Here is a 24,776-nt window from a genome sequence, read left to right on the forward strand (position 1 = left end):
CAAATTATAAATTAAATAAGTATTTTGTAAAGTATATTTCACTTACCCTCTTTTGCAAAATCACACGCAATTCTTATAGAATCCTATAAAGAATTTAAAATGAAAAAGAATAAATCTTACAGAAAATAAATAAATAAAAATAAAATACTTAAATCGCGAGATTTTTTATAATAATCAGTACTTTTATAATTATTTCTAAAAATGGTTTTCATTATAAATATACTATTTTTAGTAAACTATTGTGAAAAATAACTAAATTTAAAATTAAAAAAATATATAAATTTTAAATCAAAAATTTTTTAATTTTAAATCAAACAATTATTTATTTTAAATCAAAAAATTATGTTATATTTCTATTCTATTTTGTACTATACTCTATTTTTACAAAAATCCATAACTTATTTACTACTAGAAACTTCACTGAACAGTTAATAAAAATCATAAGCGATTTATACTTAAGATTAATGTACTGTGGTGTCATCACAGTAAGCATTTTTCATCTTTTCTTTTCGCCCTGCATACAGTAGACAATCTAACAATGCTGAAAGAAAACGGCTAGTAATTTAGATACTCTATCATGCTTTTTCTAATTTCTGTTTATTTCCTTTTTATTTATTTCGGTTCTAAGATAATTTCTATGACATATTGTGAAGAGAAATATCTCTATTGCTAATTTAACAAAAATTTTTCACATAGTATATATAATATATAAACAATAACTTTTATATATTACTATTATTTTTTAAGGGATTATATAAATGCCAGGAATAGAAATAGACATTATGTTCAAATTAGAAATAAATTTAAGACACAAAAAATATAGAACTGTTAAAATATTTAAATTTAACCGCAATTTATTTTAAGAGCCCAAAAATATACATTTTTCTTCATTTTCATTCCACATTCTCGAAAAAATACCACAATTAGAAAAAATATTTTGCTTCATACTATTTTAGTTTATGAGTCATTAATTTATTGTTTTTCTAAAAGGATTTGAGTCATAGACGTTGTCAGCGTAAATATATAAACTTTATTCTTTTTTCTGAAAATTCCAAGAAGCACGATTAAAATGAAGTAGCATATATATTTTCTCTAGATTCTAAAAAATATAAATTAAATAAAAGAAAGAAAAGAAAACGCTATGTGGAATAAATATTTGCTCCGAAAAGAAAATTGTTACAATAATTTAAATAAAAAAATGTTCCAGTTGATGATGATAATCTTTTTCATAATTTATGATAATCAGTTCCATAATGATTTCAAGGGAAAGAAATCCTTTAAAACTAAAAATAATTCTAAAGAGTTTGAAATACTTTTTTGTCGGTGCTTATTTTTGCGTTGTCTTTTTGATAACACACTGTTGAGTGCGCCTCCTTAATCAACATGAGAAATATAAAAGTCATATCTGATTTTTATTTTAATTTTCAGAAAAAAAATACATTTACGTTAAATGCTTTTTTTCTCTTAATTTTTTAATTTTATGTATTAAAAAAAAGTTGAAAAAAGTAGAAAAAAACTTTTTTTTTACTCTCTATTTTCACTCTAGCTTTTTCTAGAAACATGAAGACATTCGTCAATAACTTATTTCCACGGAAACTAGACACACTAAACATTTAACTCGATTGAGAAAGTCTGGCGCAGGGAACGTAGTAATTCCAATTGCGCATGCTTACTACTCACTACTTTTCGCTACCTGTACATTATTGCGCAGATGAAACAGTCTATGCTTCAAATTGGCTGTATTAAAAGATTAAAAAAATTATGAATTTTATGACTTGAATTTAATGCATAAATATCGGGAATCGTTGTAAGAAAATGGTCAAAAATTACTCTCAGATGCAACGTTTCTACGAGTTTTTTCAGTTGTTCGCTTAGCTTACTAAAATGTGTTAAAACAAAAAAAACCGAAACTTTTTCCATTTAAATTTCTTGTTTCTTAATGAAAGATTTGAACTAAGTGTCACTCAATTTTCACGTCATGTCTGTGTATCTACATTATGCACAAGAAAAAATAGTTTTAAAATGTTTGTTTTGTGCGAACATCATATTTAATTCGTGAATAGAAACTGTTTAAATTATTGAGAGTTATTTTTGTGTGTACGACTTTATGTATAATTGATCTTGCGCACCTCGTGTCACGTATATTTAATTTTTCAAGAATGTTTCAAGAATTGAAGAATATTTGATATTCTTAACAGTTCCAATTGATGATTTTAATGAAATCAAAATCAAAGGACATAGTAAGTGCAAGATCTGTGCATAGACGCCGACCCTATTTCCACCTACGGATATGCATATAGATTAATGCTGTGTCGTGATTTGTGATTAAGTTGTCATCAGTGATATGGCATTAGAATAATTTCAACAAACTGCCACGTGTTTCAAAGAATATAATTTGTGCAGTGTATCGAAAAGTTAAGTTTTTTGAATGTGAAAAGCCTCAGTGGATACGCAGTCATGGACACACTCTCATGGATACTATCTCACGGATACATTCTAATGCATACACACAGTGCATCAGATGTAATGGTATAATACCCTGGATTAATATTGATGCATATATGGGTGATTCTTTTTAAATATGACAATTCGGACCAAAAAATTTCTTCAAATTTTAAGTCTTCAAAATATTATAAATTGTTTTTTGTATACCTCTTTAGTTACATTTATTAATGTCTTACAGACAGCAGTGTAGTTTATTGACATTTGCTCGAGGAAAAAAAATAGAAATTCACCAAATCTTGAACGCCAGGAAAATGACATATTAGCTTAGAAGTTTAAAAAAACAGTCATTTAAAGTTAATAGTAAGTAACTCAACTTAAGCCTTTATGTTAGATGGACCATAAATTGCTTAAATTAATTCTTTTTATCCACTGTAGAAAGAATAAAATTTTTTGTAGTTGCTGATATGTACGGAATAAAATTGCGTATAGTAATCAATCATTAAATAAATAAATAACTTTGATTACATCCAACCATACTACAATCATACATAAACTTGGTATTAGGTTAATATTTGCTTTTCCTCCTTACAGTATTGACAGTTAAAAAAAGTTTCTGGTAACACTTCAATGTCAAACACTTCAAAAGCCAGGAAAATGACAGCCAGGATAATGACAAATTAGCCATTTTATAGCATATAACTTTACTTTAATTTAATATTTCAGCCTAAGACGTTTACATTCTGCAAAAAACAACAGGATTTCTTAAAATAACTCAGATAAATCTATGTAGTTTATGTTATTAATGATTTCAAGAAGCCAGGAGAATGAAAACACAAAAACCTACTCATCTTGAAAGATGTTTTGAAATAGATTTTGAACCAGAAAATGGGTTCTTTATTCATGCAACAATGTGGAGGGGACAATGTTCATGTAGGAGGGTATCTAATCAATCTATTAACATAAGATATTGATTGCCTGGCTCTATCTATTTTTGTTATAAACCACTAAAAAGTAGCCAGGAAAATGACAGATTTTCTTGGGACAAACAAATTATTGACAGAAAAAAGGATTTTAAATAAAGTTTTTGTAAATAATACCTTCTGCGTATATTCTAAAAAATGCTTACACCGGTTGAGATAAAAAAAATTAGATATTGAAAAATTTATGGAAAGTTTTGAAGCTAGTTATTATTGGAAACATTGTTTGGGACATGCCAGGAAAATGACATTTTGAAGTTCAATTAAATTTTTTAACTATACAAAACAGTCAATGCTAGTGCAAAGTCATTTTAAAATGCTAACAGGAATGCAATTTATCAATTTTTTTTAAAAAAAGTTCTTTTAGTATTATAGTATTGGAGCAAGGGACAGTGAATTGTCATATTTCGTAAGAATCACCCATGTATATATTTAAAAAAGTCATTTCTTCATAATTATTTAAACATTTAACATTTAAATTACATTAAAATATTCCGACAAAAGAGTGACACTACTACGAAATCGATGTTCTTTTTACTTATAGTTTTTTTAGCCTGCATATTTGAAAACATTGCCCACTTTAAAAAAGTATAAATTTATGCAATTTCTTTTTTGCTCTGACGCAAGTAATAAGGAAATAAGTTACTTCATACTTTTTAAGCCCACTCGCTGACGCCATAATTTTTTTTCAATCGTCAACAATCTCATAAGTAGAAACAAAAAGGTTGGAGATTTTTTTTTTTTCAAATTGGACTACTAATATTTTTTTTTAACGGGTAACGGGTTATATGAAAACTCAAATTCCACAACAAAAACTAATCTCTAAAAAATCAACAACTCTCTGTTGTTCTACCAAAAAGTCTTCTAATTTTATCGTCTGCTTTTATTTTTTTGTTTATCTCTTTATGTGTTTATTTTATTTTATTCATGCTTTTGCTAACCCGTTAATTTGTAATATTTTTACTTTTATTCATGCTTTTGCTAGCCAATTATTCCTCTAATATTTTTAGGCTTTATACTGTCTTATTCATTTGAAGTATTTTATCCGTTCTTCGAACTTTGAATCGGCACATACTGCTCACAGCCTTTTTTGCTTCCTGAATTTATCAGATTGACAAGGTCCCGTTTTCCAAACACGACATTTAGCAAAACAGAAATCAAAAATTTAAGCAAGACCTGTTTTAATAGTTTAAAATGATAGCTAAACGCGGCGTTATCAAATGTTACGTTACCAAAAATAAATCTTCTATAGAGTAAGATCAGTGGAGTAAAAGTCTAAAACTTTCAAATAAAATAGATACAGATGTTGGCAAATAGTAGAAAATACTGAGTCAGTCTTCACTATCTTCACGAATCAAAAAATATCTGTACCGAAAAGTCAGGAGGAAACTATTGTTGTAAAAATAAGGCTTACTTAAGCATATGTATAGAGAAAATTTTAATTCGCTAGTTCAATTCGCGATCGCAACGAACTATAGGGGGCGTTGTTGTGTGAGCCGCTTACCTGCGATTTCTATATGAACCGTCATTCAGTTACTCTGGAGACGTCGTTAACGTAGCGTGTAGCATTGCAACGTTCCTTCTTTATTGTGACTAATTACATTTAAAAAAGAAAAATGCTTGATATTCTTTCTTCTGCAAACGAAAACTAAATGGTATCTCTTTTTATTAGAGAAGGAATATCCAAAACGCATCGGAAAAATATTTGTACATTAACAGAAAAAAATATGTATATTTCTTATAAGAGTTAAAACCTAATTTCCCGAGAAATAGTATTACTAAATTTAATGATATAACATGAAAGGCCCATTTAAACTTTACATTCTATAGTTTTAAGAATCATATTACTTCAAAAATTAAAATGAACAAAAAGTATACATAAGCCTCATAATTTTATGAAATTTAATTTTGTAAGCAAAGTTTTTTGACAACAATTTTTATCAAAAAATTTCAAGTTTCAATAAAAATCATTATTTAGAAACTAAGAAACGTAAAATTAAGAATGCTGACGAAACAAAAACAAAAAAAAACAATTCTTTTTTGTCGCCATTTTTAGTGCTACGAAAATTCGTCTTTGGGATTTGCCAAAAACAAAACAAGAAGCAATTTTATTTTTTCAGGAGGGAAATATTTTACCGAAAAAACGAAAATGTACCAATTCCCACAACATAAAACTTTATCTTGGTAAACGTACGTTTTGGAAATGTTATTTCATTTGGAATCTTATTTATCAGAGTTCATATGGCGATATGATTGTTTTGAATCTATGCTAAACTCTATATCGGCTCATTTTCCACCGAAATCCGATTGACTATTTTGATTTTAAATAAAGTGTTTTATTTTATGAATTGTCGCAAAAATTTTAAGTGTAGATTGGCGGCACTTAAAAACCGCCAAATCTGTAGCGGCGGTGGCGTTAATAAGTAAGTACCGAATTTTTATTCCATACTTTTCTGAATGATATTACTTCAAACATTGGAATATACAAGAAGTATACATAAACACATAATGTTATACCATTTAATTTTTCAGAAAAAGTATTTTGAGAACAATTTTTATCAAAAAATTATAAACTAAAAAACGGAAAATAAAGAATTCTTAGGATAAAAAAACGATTTTAAGAATTCTTTACATTGAAATAAAAACTTTCATATTGTTTCTTTTTTTATTATTCTTATAGTTCTTAATCAGACGTAAAAAACCATTCTGTAGAGAACCAACATCAAATGAAAAAAAAAATATTTACAAGCAAATTTTTTATTGTAAAAATCATTGCACTTACCTGATTTATAATTCCCGGAGAATTCCAAAATGATAAGTTCCTTGTTTGAAAACTTTATTCTCAAATAATATATGCATAGTTTATCCCTTCATTACTTTTAGATAACATACTACACAGTAAAATTTTATAATTGATATGAATTTGAATATGTAGCTAAAAACAGAATAGCTGAATTCTAGTTGAAATTATTCCTTCAAAACAAAATAATAATTTCCAAGAAAACGATTCAAATTTATTAATAATCAGCACAAATGAATCTATTTCAAGTAGTTCGGATGATTCTTTATTGTTGTTTTACGAATAATAGATACAGAAATATATACTGTTCTATAAAGAAGAACAATATTCTATAACTACATATTATACAGTTCTGTGCATATTCTGAATTCTTATTTATTCATTGGAATGACGAAAGCAATGCTGATTTCACTTTAATTTGTAATGAATTGAAGACAGAAAAAATTATTTTACCGTAATGCACACAATCTGTAACAGCAAGTTATCATGAAATTGGAAGTTATGTTGTTGGTAATAGAAAGGTAAAAATTATCCAGAAATTGTTCTTCAAATGCTTGGCGTGTTCTGCTTCAATGTTTGGCATGTTCTGATTAGTTTTTTCAAGAAGTTCTACCTTTTCCTTAGGGAAATTTTGCTTCTTATTTGCTGCTAATGAAATGGCGTCCGTCGTTGCCAATGGTTTTGTGGGAACTAATGTCCGATATTTTCAGTCTCCCGCTAGATGGCGTACTCGAGCGTTGCGATCGCGAATGAAGAAAAAAATTTAACGCCGGAAATATATGTTGTTTCAATTTAATTTGAAACATATAACAAATAACTTGAAACAATAATTTGAAACACATAATTTGAAGCAAATTCAAATTATACTTTAAAAGAAAGATGGAGCAAATCTATATTTAAAGCATTTAAATAATTAACCTGAACTTTTTTTTGCAGATTATATTCAATTTAAACTTTTCATTCAATAAATGCTGCCAGTATTAATAAACTATTACAGATAAATTACTTACAAACTATTATTGCCATTCCTGTCATTAAACAACAGCAGACAGCTCTATAAATCGAGTAACGAATTAGATTTCGTTATGTTTCTTTACATGTTATTTTCTGTTTTTTGCTTGATATGTTTCATTTCGTATATATTTTTTACTTAATGTGTTCTATTTTCGTTTCAATTTTTTGAGTACTACTCACACTATTGTATTGATATATTTTGCTTTCGCTATATTAATTACAAAATTAGAAAGCACTCCTTTTTGCGGACATAACCGTGCGAGCTGGTGAAGAGATTATATATTTTCATTATTTTGTTTTCCGGCTTTTTAATACACTGCTGGACAATTGCTAAGGACGGATAACACTATCATCCATAGCAGCCATAAAATTAAAGGAAGCAAAATGTGGAAAATTAGAATAAGTGCGGGATATGGTAAGAAGAGGTATGCGTATGCAAATTTTTTTCCCACGTCTGTTCATCACGTGATAGCGCTGATAAGAGCTTTAAAGGTTTTGACGCGTGTTGAGAGTTGTTGTTTCAAGTCAAAATTTTACAGGAAAGATTTAGTTGACAAACTTGAAATTTTCGGCATGCCTTCCCGATATCACTTAGATGATTTTAAGCGTGGCCGAATTATTGGAAAGATCGAAGAAGGGCGAAAAATAACAGATGTTGCTAGGGAGTTCGACATCGCTCATAGCGTTGTTTCACGGCTGTGGAAATCATTCAAAACTACTGGAATGTGTAGTGGGCGGCACGGGGGAGGTCGTGTTAGAAGTACGACGCCTGCAGAAGACAGATACATCGCCCTATCAGCAAAAAGGAACAGGCGCACCACAGCTCAGCAGGTGGCAAATCAGTTTCTTGCTGCCACAGGAAAGCAGATCTCCCGAAAAACTGTTGCCAGACGTTTGAGGGGAGGAGGACTATACGCCCGCAGACCTGTTGTGTGCGTCCCATTGACCAGACAGCACCGTACTGCCCGTTTGCAATGGTGTCGTGAGCATCACAATTGGACTGAACAGGACTGGGCATGCGTACTATTCTCAGATGAGAGTAGGTTCAGTCTGTCATCAGATTGTAGACGCCAACTGATCTGGCGCGAGAGTGGTACTGGTTATCGTCCAGAAAATATCCAGGAAAGGGACCGATATCCGACATGCAGTGTCATGGTGTGGGCCGGCATCATGATCAATGGCCGCACGCGCCTACATGTGGTTGAGAATGGGATTATGACGGGCCAACGATACATTGATGAAGTTCTACTTCCTCATGTTCGTCTTTTCCGTGGTGCTGTCGGTGATAAATTTATTTTTATGGACGACAACGCAACATGTCATCGAACACTCGCTGTTCAGGATTGTCTAGACAGCGAGGGTATTCAACGCCTCGTATGGCCATCACGTTCTCCAGATCTGAACCCCATTGAAAATGTTTGGGATGCTTTGGGGAGGCAACTTGCTGGTCGAAACTATCCTCCGACAAACAAGAACACCCTCATCCGTGCACTGACAGAGGAATGGGATAAATTGCCTCAACAGCTGCTGGATAATGTTGTGCAAAGTATGATACGACGTGTAGAATGTTGCATCACACAACATGGAGGACATATCCCGTACTGACACCTTTCTTCAAGTTGCCTGCTGACATTTCGATGCATTGTTCCATTTTTCCGTACGCAGCATCAAATGAGCATTTTTTTTCTTTCAGATGTTTCATAGCTTTTGTACTTTCCAGAACAATGAATATTCTTTACTCTAATGGCTGAACAGTGTGGCAACTATATTTTATCCTACTAGGCCACATGTCTCGCTTAATTTTATGCTACATTGCAATTTGTGATCCGTCCTTAGCAATTGTCCAGCAGTGTATAATATAAAACGGTATAATTTATTTTCCTCCCTCATAAACGACGATGTAATCGTATTCTGTTGTATTTTAAGGATTACTAAGTGAAGACAAATCAATAACGTGAATATTAGTTCTACTGAGAGTTATTACACAGTGAATATGGACTTTTTTGAAAAACTGTTACTGACAGAGCAAACATTTGATATTTCTCAGAATAAATTTTCATGGACGTAAACCGTTCTACCCTATTCATCTTTTCATTTTTATTCTAAAATGTAAATTATTTATTATTTTGAAAAATAATTAGAACATTTTTTAACTATCACAATATACACCTGGATACCCCAATTGCTATAATAAATAACTGCAACCCGCTTCTTGAAAGGTGTTGGATTTTTAGTTCCAAAATACTTGAAAGTTGCACTTCTTAAACTCTTCCTAATCATATATATATAAAATTTGAAGTTTTTAATTATCTTTTGTTAAAGTTTTAAAGTTTACTTTTCTTATGCTTACGATTTTCTTATTTTATTACTGTTTGAAAAAAAGAAACTAAACATAAAACAACATTAACAAATAAATCAAACACATTAAAATTTTTTCCAATAGTTGGGTAATTAAAGTTCCTTATTAGGTAATAACTGTTAGTAGCATATTTAAGTTTAGACAGTAATTTCAAGACAATAGCTTTTGCTAAAAAGATTATAAGCTTTTATCTTTCTCTAAAATACACTTATTTTATGAAAGCTATTATAGTATATACAAATCACAATATTTTTATTTAGTTATTACATTATACACAATTTTTCTATTTCTTGTTCGATAATTAGGTAGGCAGTAATTACATTCGATGAAGTCACACACAGATTTTTTAAAGACTATAGACTCTAAAAGAAATGGTACTGCAATAAAATTTCTCGTAGAGAGAAATATTCTTTGAAAACTACAAGTTTTTCTTTTAATCAACTAGAGCCATCTATAGAGCTTCATCGCTACTTTTTGTATTTGCACAATTTCGCAGAAGTTTTAGACGGAAACAAAACTGTATAAATGATACACAAATTATTAAAAGAATATATATATATATATATATAGATAAAAGTCGACAAGTCATACAATATCAGAAAATGTATGTATTTATCTCTTTAGCAGCTTCATTTTATTGTAAATTATTTATAAACTTTAAGAATAAGTCTTGAGGATAAGGGTCAGTGCTAACAATTTAGCTATGTCCAATATTTTTTTAAGAATAAATAATTTTTAATGTCACTGACGCATATTACTTTATTACTTCCTGTGATTATTTTAAGTACGCAAAAAATATAATTAAATAATGAATTTGTTTAAGGAATCTTTGGACGTAAAAGTTCACTCATTGAGAAAATGACCAATGATCAAGTAATCAAATAATAGTAATATAATAATAATAATTCATGTATATATATATATATATATATATATATATATATATATATATATATATATATATATATATATATATAAATTTCGTTTCTAAAATATCTTACTGCACTAAGGCAACTTTCAAACATAGGGAAAGAGATTTCATTTCAATTCCAAGATTAACTTAATCTTTAAGTTTTAAAGATTAAAGTCACTCATACATTACACTTTAATTTTGAAGTGCTTACACTATGTGACATTTAGAAGCAAAATAATATGAAGCAATTCACCAGACTTATTTAATTGTTCCGTAACAACAATAAATCTTATTTATTGTTGTTACGGAATTTCTGGATCACGGTGTGCACTGTCAAGCTATATTCAGGCTAAGTTTTTTTTTATTTTGTTTTTAAAATTTTTTTTTCATTTTTTATTTGTAAGCAAGCAACTGGCAAGCTATGTTTAGCAAGTTACCTGCAGGGGCAGATCCAGAAATTTTACCTGGGGGGGGTCTTAGATTCAGATTCCCCCCTCCACAATTAATTTTTTATAAAAAATTTTTTATTTAAATATTTTTCTTGAAAAAAAAGGAAACCTAGGGTTTTTAATGCTAGTCTTCTCATTTATTTTTTTCATAATGAACAATAGAACAATACATAAATAATTCAAGTTAACAAAATCTTTAAATAATAAATGTAATCTATAAATAATAATGTAAATTTCGCAAGTTTCCCATCTTCACCTTTATACAATCTTTGGTTAAACCTGTTAAAGCGCGCTTGGAGGGCTCGGCGCTCTTCAACATTATTAATATTTACAAAGAAACTATGACGAATTTCGTTTTAATCTTTTGGATTATGATTCTTGAAACAGTGAAGAACATAATTGGATGGGGGAAAAAAAGCGATTTTTCCGTCCTACCTAGGTTTATATGCCCCTTAAATAATATTTAAAATTTTTATTTCTTCTTTAAACTATTAAAAAAATTATTATTTTTGTTTTTGTTTTTTTAATTTTGAGGGGGGGGGTCACGACCCCTATGACCCCCCCCCCCGCTGGATCCGCCTCTGGTTACCTGTAATTAAATTCATAGTTAGAACATGACATTTCCCCTCACTCTTTTTCAACATTAAAAATACATCACTTTCCACATTACGATGGGGACTAAAATTTTCTTCCTCACACAGAAACAGGTAGAACACGTTGCGTACAACCGTTTCTTGTTTTCGTACATAAAAACAAAAGCAAAAAAAAAGAAACGGAACAGTTAATGGCACTATCAAGAAAACTTTGTTACTTTGTTTATAGACTATTTCTGAAACATGCAAATATGGTCATATGCAAAAGACAACAAAATAATGAGTCTCAACAAAATAATATGCTTTTATTGAGAGGTCCATTTAAAAAAACAAAGATGATAAAAGTTTTGTAACTAATTTACGGTGGGACTGAGAATCCCTCGAATATCCGAAACCAAAATTCCGAACGCCAAAAATTTTAAGTAAAAGTGAAATAAATAATTACAAACGGACACTTAGGAACATGGGAATAGATTCATTGTTAGCTATTTATCGAAAGATAAAATAGCCCAAAACAGAGCGCTTATTAAAATTATATTTTAAATAATTTGGCCACAGCCTTATCACTAAAAACCGTAAAAACTAATATAACCCAGTAACTGAAACATTTTTCGGGTTAGAGAAGTAAAGCAACTTAAGCAATAAAGAGTTAAAAATAGATTTTGATATTCAATTTAGTTGCGGCAGTGAATTAATGAGTATTTTCTTTTAAATTAACATTTGTATTGAATTAAAAAAACACATTGACAATTACATTGATTGTTAAGAAGGGACTAAAATATTTTAATTAAAATTGGATTAAAATGATTGAAAAAAAAATTTATGAAATTAAAGAAATTTTCAAAGCTAGGAAATATGTATTGCTGATAATGGCACAATCTTTCATGTAGAAATTATTTTTTCTTAAATTCTACAAACGATGATTGGTGACGTTTCTATAAATCTGGGTTGCAATTCATAAATTATAATAATTAAACTGATAAATAAATTTTAAAAAAATTATCAAAAGTATCTTAGTATCCAACGCATATTCAAATACAATTAAAATGTACTGATTCAGAAGATGAAAAATATTTGTCTCTATCACCTACCATTTTTTAGATAAGCTTCTTCAAACATTTAATTTCACTATAGCTATTTACTGTTACATCGAGTACTCATGGATATATCATTAGTTAAGAAGCAGTCAGTATCTGAAAGTATTCATCTCTTAATAGTTAGTATGAACATAAAATAACTGTCAGTGTCTTGATTCACCTGTTTCACAGAAAGTATTGCCAATTGAAAATGATGTGTTTTTTTTTTCAAAATTTCTCAGGATTTGATTTTCTTCCCAACTTCAGGAGAAAAAAAATTAGTAAATCAAATCGGTTCTGTTTTTCAAAATGAACAAATCCTGTAAATTTCATATCTCAAATATTAAAAAAGTATCTCAAACTAGGTTTGAAATGAAATGATTGTAGCGCCATCTTGTGCTCCATCTAAGAACCTTTGTAATTCTCCCTTGAACTGGCGTGAGTTCTAATTTTTAAAGATAATATATTCATTCAGCTCTAATGAAAGATTCGGTTCTATGGGATATAATTAACTGTTTTGGGCTTTGATATTCAGAATAGGGCAAGATCTCGCAACTCTGTAGTGTCTTTGAAATACTTTTTACAATTCTTAAATCCCATAGCAGATTCTAAATTACTTTTGAGACTGCGATCATTGTTGATTATTCTCTAAATTATTTTTATACAGAAGAATAAGTAGAATAATCAGTTTGTTTTCATTTCAAGGTTATTGATAACAATTTTAAAACTCCGAGATTTAGATAGTCTTGAAGTCAATAAGAAATTTTAGTTACATATTGGTTTCAGGGAAAATTAAATAATTGATACTGGTTATTTTTGCAATGCAAAAGTACTATAAATTTTTTTCTCTCCATGCGATATACTTTCTGTTTTAAATATAGAAAACCCAAAATTAAATTTAGTTTATTTTATTGTTCTTTACTTATAAAACTTACGTTTATTATAATTAAATAAAGTAAACTTTCTTAATGTTTACCGTTTGCTCTTTGAAAAAAATGTGTACTAGCTGTTCCAAAAAGTGTCTTAATTGTCTTGATTTTTTTAAAATATGTCCAGATTTTTAAAGTAACAGTTTATATTCAAAAACTAGACGGAAAATTATATTTTTCGAACCATAAATTCTAAAGATATTGCTGTTGCATTACAACACACAATACTCTCTTTAACATTTTTTAAAATATTTTTTATTATCTAATATTGTTTATTTCTTCTGTATTTGTTATCTATTTGGAGTAATTTATGATATTCTTCACAATATTTTTCGCCCGAACTTATATTTCTGTAATTTATTTCTCTTCAATTACATAAATTCTACTTTTGTCGTGTAGATGACGCCACCATAAAATCTTTAAACTTTCATTACCTTGCCCTAAGTATACAAAGTTTACTAGATTATCGTTGGTGGCTAGGCATATTTTTATTTTAGTGAAGGCAATGTCGTATCTGCGTCACAGAACGTAAAGAAAATGATATAAAAACAAATTGAAAAAATCTATCCCCCTGTTTTTAAAACCGCACAATCAATTCATGATTATGACTCAGTATAATTTTAATAATAATCAAAATAATTAAATTAAATAATTAATTTCTATAATTTTTTTTTTAACTGTTTAATAATTTAAACGTGGCGTTTATGTGCATTTTAGTTGTAAATTATTTCACGACTCTGTGTTTTACATTGGTATAATATATCATGATTTGATATAAATTTTTGGAATTTTTATTTAATTTGATGATTGAGGAACAGTAGTGACTGCAAGAAAACAGAAGTGATATATAGTAATAAAGATTAAAATATAGATTAGAGCAATATAATTTAGCTTCTTTTCACCGTTTTAAGACATTTCAGTTTTAGATATGCTATTAGCGATTTATCGGAAATTATCCCTGTTCGATATCTTAATTGTTTCAAAATAATTTATATTTCGAAATGTCTTACTGAGGCCTGCTGGTGCAAGAATTTTAAGTTAAACTGCAATTCATGGTGCTTCGTTAAATTCTTTAACGAAGCACCATGAATATATATTATTATGATAGATATTAATTATACATAATGAAGATAATAAAGATAATTATATAATAAAGATAGATATTAATCCCATGATAGATATTAATTTTCACTTCGTTAAATTCTAAAAATAAAATTTAAAAAAAATAAAAACTCTTGACATATCTACCAATAAAATTTATTTGCAATTTATTCGCATTATTTTGCAATGTCTTACATATCAGATATGAGACAGAATTTTAATTAGTAGAACTTGATGAGTAATCTATGCTGCAGACTTAAACTGTTTCATAAATTATTTGTTAAATTGTTTGTTATGTTGATGTAGCTGTTAGTTCGTTATCTCAGCGCAAGCATACACAAGAATACGTAGAATATTCCTTCTGATTGAACAAAAAATAAATTAATAAAATACTCAATAAATTCAATTCTATTTAGCTCTAAAATATATAATTATTTTAAAAACATTTTTATTTAAAAAATCAGTAAAATATATAATTATTTTAAAAATATTTTCTTTTAAAAAATCAGTAAAATATATTATTTTATGTCAATATCTCTCTAACTTTTCGATAACTTTCGTCAACACCCTGAAAATATTTCATAGGGGACAGTAGTTACAGGGACAAAACCTTGAATAACAGTATTTTGCCTATCGCTAGTTTGAGATAACAACCTCAATAGGTATTTAAGATAAAAGTTTGTTATTGTCTTCCATTTTGTTTGCATTTTATTTTGTAAATTATTATTTATTTGTACATATAAATTGAATGGTATAAATTATTGATAAGTTATTGATGGAGTATGCACATCATTTTTAATTAAATTCTGTAAATGTGTTAAGTATCACTATATTCATATGAAACTGAGTCTACTCTTTAATTCAATTTAATTATTTCAGCGCAATTTTTTTTTTTTTTACAATTCCCAAAATTGTGATTTTCTTGCTGGAAATGCACATCTTTATTATTGGCTTTATATATTACAGTCAAGTCATTATATTACATTTTATTTTATAACGTTGAACAGCCAAAAAATTCTGAGTTTACGACTATTAATGTTCAACTCCATTCAATTGTTCAACTTCATTCCAATATTCAATTTTAAAGCCAGTCTGGAAAATAAGGGAAATCCTGAATCAAGCATCGGAACAAACTAGCCTTTGTGGGGGAATTTTGATAAAACTAACCTGCACTGGCGTTGGGTGAAGAAGAAAACCACGAAAAGCTTCCACAGTTAGACCAGCGACAAGAGGATTCTAACCCATGCTCCATCTAAGACTGAGGATATTTTATGCTTGTACAATGGTCTTTGGAAAGCCGAAAGCAGAATTCGTATCAACCAGCCAATGTTGGGATTCGAGCCTGTGTCAACTCATTAGAATGCTAAACCTCTATCCACTGAGCCACTCAGCATGCATTTTGTCTTATCATCTTTGTCTTATCAATCTTGAGTTTTCAACTACCAATGATCAACTCCGTAACCTTGTAATTTTGAACCCAATCCAGAAGACAAGTGAATTCCTGGATCAAGTATTGGGAGAAATTTGCCTTCGAGGACTTTTCAATGAAACTTTCCCTCATTACGTGGAGAGGAAGACCACGAAAACCTCCCACGGTCAGCCTAAAGGCTAGGAGACTCTAAGCTATGATCCGCTTACCACTGACGATATTTTACTTCAGCACTGTAGTATGCGTAAACTAGGTTCCTATTTCTATTCGCCCAGCTATTGCTAGGATTTGAACCTATTTCACCTTATTGGGATAATTTTATTAACGTTTTTGCAATAATGAGATTTAGTGTACATTTATAACGCATTATTAATGTATACACAAGATAATCTTCGAATGCATTCATAATAATGAACGAGGATCCCAAAAAGTGTAATTTTAAAAACACATGCTCTGTTTTAATTAAATTTAATATTTTTAAATAAAAAAAAAAACTCGACTTCTTTGGTTTTTATTTTCTTTTAGTTTTTAGAAAATTTATTGGATATCAATTTCGGATAGTAAAATATCCAAGTATGTTTGCTTTTCATATTTTAAAAATTCTAAAATTATTTTAAAACATTTAACATCCAAATGTTTATAGCTCAAGCAAATGTGCTGCCATCTAACATGCATTAAGCGAAAGATTTCTTACTAATAAGTGTGTCTGGCTTTAATAAAACTTAAATGTTAACTTTTTTACAACAATTATAGGATGCTTGCAAATGTTTTTATAACATTTTATTGGGTAAAAAATTTATAACGAGGAGCCCCTCTTGTTTTGGTTACATTAAATTTTCTTACAGAAAACAGGGAAAATGACTTAAAAAGGAGATTTTCTAATACTAATAAATTTAGATAGAAAAATCGAATATTATACGTACAGTAAAAGTTCAATCCTGGGGGGCCACGCTAATCTACATTCTAACATTTTACCCCATTATATTATTTTACTTTAGTTAAGTAAAAAAAGAAAGGAATCGTGTAAATAAATTTGAGATGAGATTTTAATTATGGAATTTTCAATAACAACACAAAGTTCCCTACAGAATGGATTTCATTAAATTCCATCTTTAAATTTTTTTTCTCCGAATTAATCAAGGTTTCTGTATTCTTTTGGAATGTAAATCAGGTACTTCATCTCATTTTATGTTTGATTATATATATATATATATATATATATATATATATATATATATATATATATATATATATATATATATATATATATATATATATATATATATATATATATATATATATATATATATATATATATATATATATACTTTTATGAAATCATTATGGCTAATTCTTATATTTTTAGCAATATTATCTCAGGAAGTAAAACATCTTTTATATGTTATGGACAAAATTTATTCCAGTGATCTCTAAATGTTGCAAAAGAAAAAGAGAAAACAAAATAATTTTCGAAATAGTTTCTGTGCAATGTCTAGATACTTTTATCTCTTACATTTCTTAGTTTTTAAATATTGTGATGAAGCTTAAACTTCTATAATCATTTAGGGAAATTGTGATCACAAAACATCTGTCTCACTTATATTTAATAATTTATATCCATTCTTTTCTTTTTTTCTATAATTGTGTAATTTGATTCATTTGTTTTTTAATAGTATGCTGTTCCTTTCCTTAAATTACGTAAGCATAGTTTTAAACTGTAGTAATTTTTAGACGCGATTAAATATATTACGTCGGGAAACTATGTTAGTTTGTGCAACCTCAGCTTAAAAAGCTTTTACAATTTTCCTTTTTCAATATATATATATATATATATATATATATATATATATATATATATATATATATATATATATATATATATATATATATATATATATATATATATATATATATATATATATATATATATATATATATATATATATATATATATATATATATATAAATAAATAAATACAAGAAAACACTAAGAAAGTTAAGAAAAACAATAAGTTTCATTTATTTCGCTTAAGCTGCAAGTAAACAGCACTCATTAGATAAGTTCAAAATGAAGAATAAAACAAAGAAAAATTATATAATGTTGTTATTTTATAAAAAAATTTTTTGAGTGCTCCTCACACTATTGTATTAATATATTTTGCTTTGGCTTTATTGATACAATATCAGAAAGCACTCTGTTTTGCGGATATAATCGTGTGGGCTGAAGAAAAGATTATATCTTTTTTTTCTCCGGTTTTTTAATTAACATTTCATTTTTTTTTTAAAATAAAATGTTGTTTGTTATTTTTTTTACTATGTATGTTATTTTTTATATATGTGTGTGTGTGGGTGTGTGTGTGTAAGTTGAATATCGAATATCACAAAGAAAACAGGAAAAGGAAAATAAAGGATTTTAAATAAAGATGAAGATATAATAGCATTTTAATATAAAAATAATAATTGCAAAACGGTTTATAAGTTTAGCACTGATTGAAATAAGTTTCCTTAAAATGAAGCTTAATAATATATATCAGAAAATGACGCTGTAATAAAGAAATGACTTTTTTAGTTTTAGTAAAGGTAGTTCTTCATTTATGTCGCACAGGAGCTGCACAATGGCTATTAGCACCAGTCTGGGAAACATCCCTGAAGATGATCCGAAGATACGCCATCGTAAATTTTGATCCTTAGCAGAGGAGAAGGCTCTTCCGCTTTGGTAGCCCGACGACCTGCACGCGAAGTTTAGCATTTTACGATAGAGCAGTCTAACGAGGACCGATACCGTGCACCCTTGGTCCCTACACTGACTGATCAAAGAGGTCATTCACTCCAAAGCGTAATAACAGCAGATTAAAACAAGAAAGATAATTATTGAAGACAAGCATCTATAAATTTGGGATACAAAGAAATATTTAAGGAGAGAAAACACATTTATGATTTCGATTAATTTAATGTTTGTGATAACCAAAAAATTGTGGAAATGAATCTTGGACAGAATTTATTTTATCCATTTTATCACTGCCTGAAACAATCTAAGTACGATCATGTTCTGAACATGACTGCATTGCAAGAAGACATTTTAAAAAGGATGAATGCCTATTCAGATTCCATTCAACCCCAAGACCATGATAACTTACATTTCAGTCCATGATAACTTACATTTAAATTTTAGATTTCAGTGATGACTAATATTTTTTAGTTTCTTTTATTTCGGATCCCAGTACACGTATTGCCAAAGGCAAGTTTATTTACTTTAAGATACCATTCTTCTCTCTTATATTTAAGAAAAAATATCCAATGAAATAATTTTAAGATATTCAATTTTTTCCAGAGAGTTGGACTAGGAAATGAAAACATGAATATAAGCATATGCTCAAGGATTAACGTGGTTTAGCTTGTTGCATGAAGTTGCTATGCTTATCTTCCAAGTTACTCACGAATTTACTATCATCCAGGTCACCAATTTTGTGGTCTTTTCTATTCACTTCTTGGAATTTCTTTTTGAACTGTATGAGATAAAACAGCATGCCACTAGAGGACCACAACCCATTAAAAACTCATTAAAAAATTCATTAAAAATTCGTCATAATTTCGCTTTGATTGTCCTTTCGTTTCCAATTTTATTTCAAAATGATATAATAAATATTTTCAAACTAACTGATGTGTAAATTTCTTCGTTATTTAATTTAAAAAAATCGCGCTCGCAAGCAAACTGATGATAATTTAAAATTTTCTTGTTTAAAAAATTATGTTCCCGAATTTTATGTTAATAGTACATATGTTATTGTTTCATTTACATTATTTTATATCTTTTTTTCTTCTCTTTTAGATTTGTAAAGATATGACATGGAAAGATTTTTGCGAGACTTCTGTAGTTTTCGATTATTTCATCAAAGGTATATCAGACTAATTTACCTTACAATGTTGTCATTATAACTTGGAATGTTTTTTCGATGCTGTGGTGGAATGTGTAAAAATCTATTTGTACAATAAATATGTTCAACTTCAAAATTAGTTTATTTTGTGAAAATGGTTTCATTGAAAATGGTGTACGTTAGCAACAAAGTTTGAGACTTAAATTTGAAATGCAATATAATATTATTTATTATTTCTTCAATACCTCAATTTTACGCTACATGTTTAAATGTGCTTTATACCCAAATTAGATTAATTATTTCTCAGAAAACACTGTATCGATTTCTAAAACCTTTTTTTTTATTATTTACTTTTCCTTAATAAGAAAACTAATTTTGAAGATTGGTTGGTGAAAAGGAATTTTTAAATGAAAAAAATTATTTCCAGAAAAAGTAATATAAAAATTTAACATAATATGAATAACTAAAAAAAAAGGGTGCTAGAATGTTTAAAATGCGGAGAAAAAAAATAAAGCAAGAGTTTTTGAAAAACGATTTAGTGTTTTCTGAAAAGGTAAACGTCATTTAAGGGTGCTTAGGTCACATTTCAAACGAAGATACGTGTGAATTTAAGCGCATTTACTTTAGAGATTAATTAAATGCTTTATTACTTGGGTCAACAGATACATTATACATTTTCCTGTTTGAATAACTATATTGTTGATAAAAAAAATCAGACAATGTTGCTTAAATTACCACTTTAAATTTAAAAGCTGGGTGGTTAAATATGGAGAAACCGCTAATGCATTGAATGCGCAACAAACTTACAGGGTAACAAAAAATTTTAGGGATCACTTTTGTGGTTATCTACCACTAAAGTTTTAAAACCTTTTTACATATATAGCATACTGATCAAAAGCTCTACTATTTGACTCTCAATTGCAATACTATTTCATAAAATCACAAAAATGCTTTTGAAGAAATTTGACGAAAAGCTAATTGGTCAAGTACAAGCATTTTTAGAACTTCGATGGAGCCACAAGATTATAGAAACCCATTTTAAAAAGAAAGGTATTGCGATTTCACTCAGCCATATCAGTCGCATCAAGAATTCAAAACTTGGATCGATGCAAAATAATGCAAAACCAAAAAGAAGTGGACGGTCAAGCAAATTGAAGAAATCAGATTTGCAGAAGCTTGATAAGATGACATCAAAACCGGATCCTCCAACACAGACAAGCATGGCTAAAGCTCTTAACTTGAGTCAGCAAGTTGTAAGCTATCAACTAAAACAAAAGTTGAAGAAAAAATGCCATAAAAAACCTAAATGTCATCATTTTAGTGAGAGATCGGTGCAGATTAGGAGGCAACGCTTATGGCCTCTCTACAAGCTTCTCTGTAAGGACAGATGGCGAAAGTTCATTACAACTGATGAAGCTTGGATCTATCTATCTGATACCAATGCTAAATCTAAAGTTCAATATCTTAGCCGTGGACAGAACAGGCGAGACTTGACACCATCAACCACGGTGCCTCATGTCAAAGGCGTAATGGTTTGGATGGGCATATCCGCCCATGGTGTGACCAAACCTCGGTTTGTGAAACCTGGGGCCCAAAATAAATTTTGAGTATTCCATACAGAAGATATTAAAGCCCTTTTTTAAGAATGATTACTGCAGATTGTACTCTAATAGTGATGCTGTGTTCCATCAGGACTCTGCCCCATCGCATGCATCTAAGGTCACCTAGAAATTCCTAACAGATCAGCAAGTGAAATTCCTGAGACCAGAACAATGGATTCCAAACAGTCCTGATGCTTCACCATGCGACTATTTCCTATGTGGACCTCTGAAAAACAAACTGAATAAGAAAAGATTTTCTACATTGAGAGGCCTTCAAAGAGCTATTAGAGAAGAGGTGAAGAAAATCCCCCAGAAAATCATTTTGCGGGCTTTAAAATCATGGCCGAAGCGTTGTAGACAAATCTATTATGCCGGAGGTCGACATATTGAGAAACATCACTGAATTTATGTAATAAATTTTGGAAATAAAAACATTCAAAAATGATCCCTATAATTTTTTGTTACCCTGTATAAACTCGACTTTACATGTGTACAGTGCGTAAAGGGGAAAAAAGGGACCAACCAGAAAAACTTTTGATTTAATGATCGGATCTTCGCATTCTAGGATTTAATCTCGACGGTTCGAGAAGGTGACTTCAAATATGACAATTAATTTGAGCAGACGATATTTTAGCTACGAAATCAGCCACAAAAGTGTACTTTCTCAGAATAAACTTACTTTTCTTTCAACGGGATCGAATTTCTGAATTCGAAAGGATTATGGGGGTAGCCGCAATCTGGGACATCTGGTCCCAATAGCTTGCTCAAAGGAGAGGTTCAAAGTTCGGACGTTTTATCGTCAAATTTATTTATTTTGTATTTCGCCATATCTCGTAAAAAACGTTTGCACACAATTATAAAACTTGTTTATTCAAAAATAATTAATGCCCAAAAAAAATTTCAATAATTACTTAATATTTTTTGCTACTTAATTTAATAAATATCAAAACATACGTTAATTGTACCGTATACAATTTTTACGTCATTAAAAAAAAATCAATTTTGAAGGAAAAGTACAAAATTTGAATGAAATCGACTGAATAGTTTCTGAGAAATCAAATTTTAAGTAAGTTCTATATTATACTTAAAATTTCTGTATGCATGTATGAACATGAGTATTTTCGTAATAAGGTAAGCACATTATTTATTTCTATGTATATATATATATATATATATATATATATATATATATATATATATATATATATATATATATATATATATATATATATATATATATATATATATATATATATATATATATATATATATATATAAATAATGTGCTTTCCTTATTACGAAAATACATGTCATGTACATACAGGATATGAATGTTCATACATGCATACAGAAATTTTAAGTATAATATAGAACTTCCTAAAAATTTGATTTCTCAGGAACTATTCAGTCGATTTCATTCAGATTTCGTACTTTTCCATAAAAATTGTTTTTTTTTTTTTAATGACGTGTAAAAATTTTATACGGTACAATTAACGTATGTTTCGATATTTATTAAATATCGAAACATACATATATATGTATATATATAATTATGTCATCCCATAAAGTTTTATGAAATGCTTAGAAATATCAATAGACTTAAGCTTTAAATTATTAAATAAAGTAATAAAAGAAATTACTTTGATGGAAAATAGAAAATATCTTTCTAAGTTGTTAAATTAGCTTAGGATTTTTAAAGTATTAACCATATTTACGTGAAATTGCTTTTATTCATGTGAGCAATATTACTCAAACAATATTTTTATTTTTAAAGGAATAAAGAAAATTCATTTGTGGGGAAATTGAATTTTTTACTTGCAGCTGCTGTAATAGCACTTGAAAATTAATTACCATACTATTTAATAAACTTATCGCACATCTAAAAAATAAAGATTTTGCAAAAACATCTAGAAGTTCCTGGAACAATTCTTGTTCATTGTTCTTTTAAGTATGTTTTGCTTCGAAGAAAATTGATTTGCTTAAATTTATTTCTCATAGAACTAAATAAGGACTTTCATTATTTATTTTTTGATTGTTTATGTGTTGATTCTTAAAATAGGCCTTCTTCCTTTATATTATCGGATTAAAATATAGATTTTTACCTATCACCTTCCACTTGAAAAATACTTTTCCACGTTTTAGAGAAATCAGTTTGCATTAAATATTAAAATACTTTAGTTTCCCAAAAACACGATTTAAAAAATGTTCATATTCTATAGTTTCCAGGAACAAATGAAGGGAAACAAAGTTTTTCAAAAATTGTCTATTCGCATAGGTTTCTATTAAATTCCGCGTTTGTAATGGTTGAACCTTGCTTTACAATTTTGTCCATCAGTAAAATTATTTAATTTTCAGCAAAGTTTTAGGCTTGATGACGATTCTAGTTTCGATTATTCTGTAACCGCTACTAGCAAAATTTATTTAACCATTCCACTGTCGTCTATCAAAAGTCTATATGTGTTTTTGCAATACTGTGGTAAAATCTAAGATTTAACTGATACTATTCTGTTTCAGGGAGTCTTAAAAAAATCACCAAATTATTATTAGCAGCAGTAATGTTTATTTTCGGTAATAAGCTCTGTATCAATAACTGCCTCATATACTAATATAATACTAATCATATACTAATATCAATTGCTGGGAGAAGGGCAGAATTGAGAAAAGCTTCTGAGGAAGGCCCAGGCTCACAAAGGGCTGTCGTGCCAATTCTGATGCTGATGCTAATATAATTATAAGCCGTAAAAAAGTTCTACGATCACTTTAGCGAAGTCGTAAGCAAGTTCGTGTAGTTTAAGGTAGAATTGGAAGCCTCTTGGTTTGGCGATAATTATCGTTCGCTATATATAAAAATTTTTTTTTCAAATTTAAAGTCTTCAAAACAATCTAAATTTTTTTTGTATAGTTATTTTTTTAGATTTATTAATACCTTACAGACAGCAGAGTAGTTTGTTGACATTTAACAAAAATAAATAAATAGAAATTCACCAAATTTTGAATGCCAGAAAAATAGCATATTAGCTTAGAAGTTAAGAAAAAAGTAATTTTAAGCAAATAGTAAGTAATTCAACTTAAGAAACTCAAAAAGACGAAGTTGAAAAGTAAATTTTAACTTTTTATGTAAATAAATTCCAGAAACATTTAAAAAAAGGACTTATTCATTGTTTTCACATTAGCTATTTCTACAAACTTTAGCAAATCTATTTTTTTTTAATGTT

General features: G+C 28.7%; 1 long non-coding RNA gene across 1 annotated transcript; it reads left to right on the forward strand.

The window, feature by feature from the left end:
* The first annotated feature begins 1,685 nt into the window (after positions 1–1,685).
* LOC122270981 (uncharacterized) lies at positions 1,686–20,096 on the forward strand. Its single transcript, XR_006226087.3, has 2 exons — positions 1,686–2,529; positions 19,915–20,096. It is a non-coding gene; the product is annotated as an uncharacterized LOC122270981 (long non-coding RNA).
* Positions 20,097–24,776: the final 4,680 nt, after the last annotated feature.

This window comes from Parasteatoda tepidariorum, chromosome 7 (genome assembly GCF_982258835.1).
Source record: "Parasteatoda tepidariorum strain Cologne lab strain chromosome 7, Ptep-v5.0, whole genome shotgun sequence".
In the NCBI taxonomy this organism is placed as follows: domain Eukaryota; kingdom Metazoa; phylum Arthropoda; class Arachnida; order Araneae; family Theridiidae; genus Parasteatoda; species Parasteatoda tepidariorum.